The sequence below is a fragment of the Aethalodelphis obliquidens genome, unplaced genomic scaffold (assembly GCF_003676395.1).
Source record: "Aethalodelphis obliquidens isolate GAN/ISIS:26980383/991018 unplaced genomic scaffold, ASM367639v1 scaffold46, whole genome shotgun sequence".
In the NCBI taxonomy this organism is placed as follows: domain Eukaryota; kingdom Metazoa; phylum Chordata; class Mammalia; order Artiodactyla; family Delphinidae; genus Aethalodelphis; species Aethalodelphis obliquidens.
This window is the reverse complement of record NW_020837990.1, coordinates 14419448-14425126: the sequence shown is the minus strand read 5'-3', so window position 1 is coordinate 14425126 and position 5679 is coordinate 14419448. Positions and strand designations below refer to the sequence as shown.

The following is a 5679-nucleotide window of genomic DNA, read 5'->3' as shown; positions in this document are numbered from 1 at the left end:
TTAAGTATATGTTTTCATGCATTGCCCACATAAGCCTACCATAGTGATCTAAGATGACTGTGCTAAGGATAGATTTCTAAGCCAGAGGCTGCTATCTATGTGCTAGCCAGAGGTCTGTCAGGTGGAATGATATTAGAAGTATTCCACCAGAGACAGTCTTAACTGGTGATTAGCCAAATAGATCTGCTTTAGGACTATTGGATTTAGCAAAAGAAAATACAGGACTCCCAATTAAATTTGAATTTCAGACAGATAACACAGTATTGTTTAGTGTGAGTACATCACAAATTTGCATGGGTCATATTTATACAAAAATATAGTTGCTGTTTATCAGAAATTCAAATCACCGAGTGTCCTGTATTTCATCTGGCAACTCTAGTCAGATTGGAGCTCAATACAGAAACTTACACGGTAATAGAGAAAAAAACAGCAGAAGTAATAGGAGAAGAGACAGAGATGAGAAAATGGATGGAATTCATAAATAGGAAGCTATCGTCACCTATTACTGGAGGAACTAAAGGATGACCCAACCACTAGAGCTGCTGCTATGTGAAAAGGATGCTGTGGTACCCCTAATAACACCCCAGTTCCTTAGGAACTCTAACTCTGCTCTGTTGAGACTGTTACCCGGGCTTTCTACTGCTTCATGATTTTGTGCAAAAAAATGCCACTAACTGAAGGAACTGAGTACATTTCTATTATTGATAATCAAGTGCTACAGACACTGTTATTTAGCCACTCAATGTTAATTTCCCCTTTTTCCTTACTATTGAAACCCTGGCTTTAGTTGGGACAGTAATGTGCTTCTATGATCCAAATCAAGCACAGCAATCTGGTTCTCTATGTCACAGCCTCTCCCAGAGGAAAAGAGCAGATGCTGCTAATGTGTTCTCTCTCACCACACTTTTCCTTCCTCAAATCAGAACAGATATGTCAAATGGCAGCAGCTTTCACATGACCATGATGCTGCAGACATAAACAATGAAAGCTAACATGCTAAATGACAGCATCATTGAGCCGCTGAAACAGTTCCAGCAACCACCTTCTAATGGTTATACATCTTGTTATATAAGAAAAACAAACCCTTGTTTGCTTAAGCCACTGCAAATTGAGGTTTCAGTTACTTGCAGCCGTATCCAATCTAACAGATAAATCAACCAAAGGAATCATCTTAGAATCCACTGAACATACTATATTTCTTGACTTCCTTAATCATTTTAGAATTGCTCCTACATATAATTCCCTCTCATTTCTCTCCTCTTATCTGAATTCCATCTTTTGTTAAATATTATCTCCTTTCTGAGATATTCTATTATCTCAGTCTACATTGATCCCCTTTCTATTTTGATGGTATTTACAGGCTAAAGTTTGAAACTTTTATCTTGTACCTGGGGAATGCGACCCTCTGTTGTTCTATTGTTTGATTTTTGTGCTGTTATGTATGCACTATATCCCTTTATTGGATGCTTAACTTCTAGAAGACAAACACTGCACTCATATTTCTGTTTTTAATGTCTAAGGAAGTGTTTTCTAGATATAAACAGTAAATAAGTATTTGTCTTGACAATGACAACAATAATAATGTTGTTATAGGATATTTGGGGGAATCTGGTAAGACATCTGGCCATGGGTTCTAGAGTAAAGGCTAGTCTAGATGGATTTGCCAAGTCAGCCATAGCCTGAGGGAGAACGAAGAAGGGCAGAAATTTAGCAGGTATGTGACTTTAACAAGTTACTTAGTGTCTGCAAGCTTCATTTTTTCTTCTGTAAAATGAAGGTGAAGATTAAGATGAAGATTAGAAATAATATTGGTAAACACATGCCCCAGTGCTTGTCACATGATAGGCATTAGAACTAGTAGAATTCAGCTTGAATCTCCTAATATATATGGCAACCAAATTATAAGATATTTTTTCAGTGTCGAGAAATGATAAATTTGCTTATTTTCCTTAACAAAATGGACACAAGGAAAGTGAGAATAATACATTTAAAATGCACTGGACTAGTACACAGAAGATCTGGTTCTAACTCTAATTCAGTGGCAAACCTACATCTAAATCAGGTAAGTCTGACTATCAGTATTCTGTTTGTAAAATACAGATAACAGGACTTGATTTATTTGCCTTGTAGAGTTATTACAAAAATCATGTGAAATAATGTATGAAAATTTACCTTGAGAAATACAAAGCATTCATATTGGGGCTTCCCTGCTGGCGCAGTGGTTGAGAATCTGCCTGCTAATGCAGGGGACACAGGTTCGATCCCTGGTCTGGGAGGATCCCACATGCCACGGAGCAACTGGGCCCGTGAACCACAACTACTGAGCCTGCGCGTCTGGAGCCTGTGCTCCGCAACAAGAGAGTCCGCGATAGTGAGAGGCCCACGCACTGCAATGAAGAATGGCCCCCGCTTGCCACAACTAGAGAAAGCCCTCGCACAGAAACAAAGACCCAACACAGCAAAAATAAATAAATTAATTAATAATATTAACTTAGGGGCGGAGAAAGGAATCTATAGATTTGAGAATCAGCAGCAGATGCAAGTTTATTCATAGCTTGAAAAATATTACCCAAATTTCAAATTCCCATTGAGTGATTTAGCACAACTAACACTTAAAAAAATGTTCAATGACAAAATGAGCTAGGCTTTAAGTGGAATTGAGATGAAATTAAAACAGAAAACTCATTTCCCTTGAATGAAATGCAAATGCATTTAAACGTACAAAATGATAGTACTATTTCATTTTTTAAGGGACACTTGTGAAAAACATTAACCACATTTAGAAGTACTATGAAGACTTCATACCTACAGTGTTAGACTAGAAGAGATGGGAGCAGTAGTTCTATCTGCCACAGATGTGCCATACTATGGGTGAGCTCTCAAATTCATGCTCTGCTTGAAGAGGTATAGATTCAGGATCAAAAAATAAAAACTGTCCATCAATACTAGTTATCACTGTATTTCAAAAATGCTTAGAGATATGATCAAGCATTTTTGTTTATTTGGGGATGGGGTAGGGTGAGGAAAAATGTGCAAATGATAAAAAATAATCATGCAAAACTAGATTTGTCTGAAAGGCATAAAGTGTTAACTGTGCCAGACCTCTTTCCCACCTTGAGTCAGCAGGCCTTTCTGGAAGAGTCTTTACAGTGTGGGAATCCTATAATTCCAGTGCATTTGACATTTGCCTTCTGAGATGATCATTCTGCCTTCTTGATGGAATTCTCCCTCATTTTCCCAGATGGAAGGACTTGCTTGTTCTTTTAAACTACTGGAGCAGATCTAATCTGTGCTAACCATCTGGGTGCTTTTTACTCCCTTGTAGTGAAATATTTGTGTGCATGTCCTATGTCCCACAGTAGGTTGTGAACCCTCTAAAGATCCATTAAATATAATTTTTGAACCCTACTCCAAGGGTTTCCAGGCCAATGTGTTTAACAAAGAAAATAAACAATAAACACATTGGCTGATGGGTAAATTATGCCACCTGAGCCTCTAGCTTTGCTAGAACTCTAACCAGTGGTTATTAGTCTGAGGTTCATTGGCTCCTACAAGATCTATGAGTGATCTTTCATGGTATTCATGAGTCCTAGTTTTATCTATCTAACCATATATCTCCCTATGTTAATTTGGTCTGGTAAAATGAATAATCTATGACTTTGATCAGAATTTCAAAAAGAGTTAAGAAATCATTGCATCTTTTTATTGTAACTTTCATCCAATAGTTCATGACTTTGTCTGCACATTAGACAGTTTTTAAAATATATGGGTACCACTTCAAAAACTATGGTATAATTGATCTGGGGTGAAGTTTAAGCATAAGTACTTTAAAAAAAAATTCCCTAGAAGATTCTATTGTGCAAACACGGTTGGTCCTCAATCTCAGAATTGCTTTTAGTCGTTGGATATTGAAGCTCTCATGGGCTAGCCTGCTACAGTGACCCCCATTCTGCAGATGTTCTGCCCATTCCTTCAAGTAGTAATTGTCCAGGGAATGCTCTTAATTCAGTGCTTAATCAGGGACATTTGTGCCTCAGACTCCAAAACACTCCCTTCGGTTATTTAAAATTTCTATCACTATTCTCAATGCCCTCTTATCCTTTCGATTCTAGGAGGGAACACAGCATACTTTCTTAATATCAGCTGTGTACCTAGGGAAAGAAAATGCATTAACTGCAGTTTTCAGGGGACATGTCCATTTATGGTCACGTTTAAGCAAAAAAAAATAAATAAATAACCTTGGAACGAATAAGACTAGTGATAATTAGAACAGTCCCTTCAGACAGCTGGTGTCATAACCCAGGCAAGAACAGCCTTTTGTCCATTGGGTTTGATTTCATGACTCACAAGGAGAGTCAAAGTTTGATTTCCTTCTCGCATTTCCCCCACATTAAGAATTTGGCAGCATTTGGAATGGAAACAGATTTCTGGGACATTGTCAGATATCTTCTGGGGATTTTTCATGACTACAGTGTTTTTCTCAATTTGCCATTTCCTATAATTAGGCAGCACATCGCACATCTGATTCCTTGAGACAAAATTATTCAGTGTGGATCATACAGCCTCTTTGCTTCTCTGCCTTTCTGAGGCAACCTCTTTGGACATTTCACTCCTTATTAGCAATTCTGCCAAACTGTGAGATGTAGAAGAATCAAAAAAGAAATTCAAATCTAAGTGTTTTTCTTTCTCACGTTTGTTCATGATCAGGTAGGTAAAGAGGTCAGATTTCACAGCTCAGGTTTAATTTATAATTGCCCATGGATGTACAGTATATTTACACCATCCCAGTCCGAACCATACAGAAATTTTTAAAAGCTTAGCTTACTTCATAAACGTCTTTTTAAGCTACATTTTTCTTCCTTTACTGAAAGTGGCAAGTGATTTTTAACTTTTACTTCTACTGCCGCTGAATGACTCTTCTGATGCTAAAGGTCATAACACCAGTGACCGCTTGTGTGTGACCACGATGATCTGACTAACATAAAAGATGACCGGAGAGAAGAAGGAAAGTGCAAGGTCTGGGCCGGCGGGTTTTGTCAGATCGGGTGGGCCGGGCCACCACCTTGGCCGCAGCAACTCTTGTCCCCGCCGGCATTTTCCGCCGAGTCGCCCAGCAGCCGCGATATGCAGCAGGGCTGCGGGAAGTGGCAGCTTCACCGCCGCCATGGTGCCCGAGAGGAAGCTCAGCTCTGCCGAGGGGGCGGCGGAGGAGGAGCCCAAGAGGAGATCGGCGAGGTTGTCAGCTAAACCGGCTCCTGCAAAAGTGGAAACGAAGCCCAAAAAGGAGGCAGGAAAGAATAAATCTTCAGACAAAAGTGCAAACAAAAGGGAAAAGGGGAGCAAAGGGAAAACAGACTGAAGAGGCTAACCAAGAGACTAAAGAAGATGTACCTGCAGAAAATGGAGAAACTAAAAACGAGGAGAGCCCAGCTTCTGATGAAGCCGGAAAGAAAGAAGCCAAGTCTGATTAATATCACACACCTGGTCCTATCAGTGGTCCCTGTCTCTCTTCTTGCACAATCCAGAGGAATATTTTTATCAACTATTTTGTAAATGCCAATATTTTAGTAGCTCTAGAAACATTTTTAAAAAGGAGGGAATACCCCCTCATCCCCAATTTTTTACCCTTAAAAATTTTTTAAGGGTAATTTTTTTTTTTTTTAAGATGAAATCATTTGC

General features: G+C 39.0%; 1 pseudogene; it reads left to right on the top strand.

Annotated features, from left to right (window-relative positions):
• The first annotated feature begins 5164 nt into the window (after positions 1-5164).
• On the top strand, positions 5165-5471 carry LOC113606976 (non-histone chromosomal protein HMG-14 pseudogene; annotated as a pseudogene).
• The last annotated feature ends 208 nt before the right edge of the window (positions 5472-5679 follow it).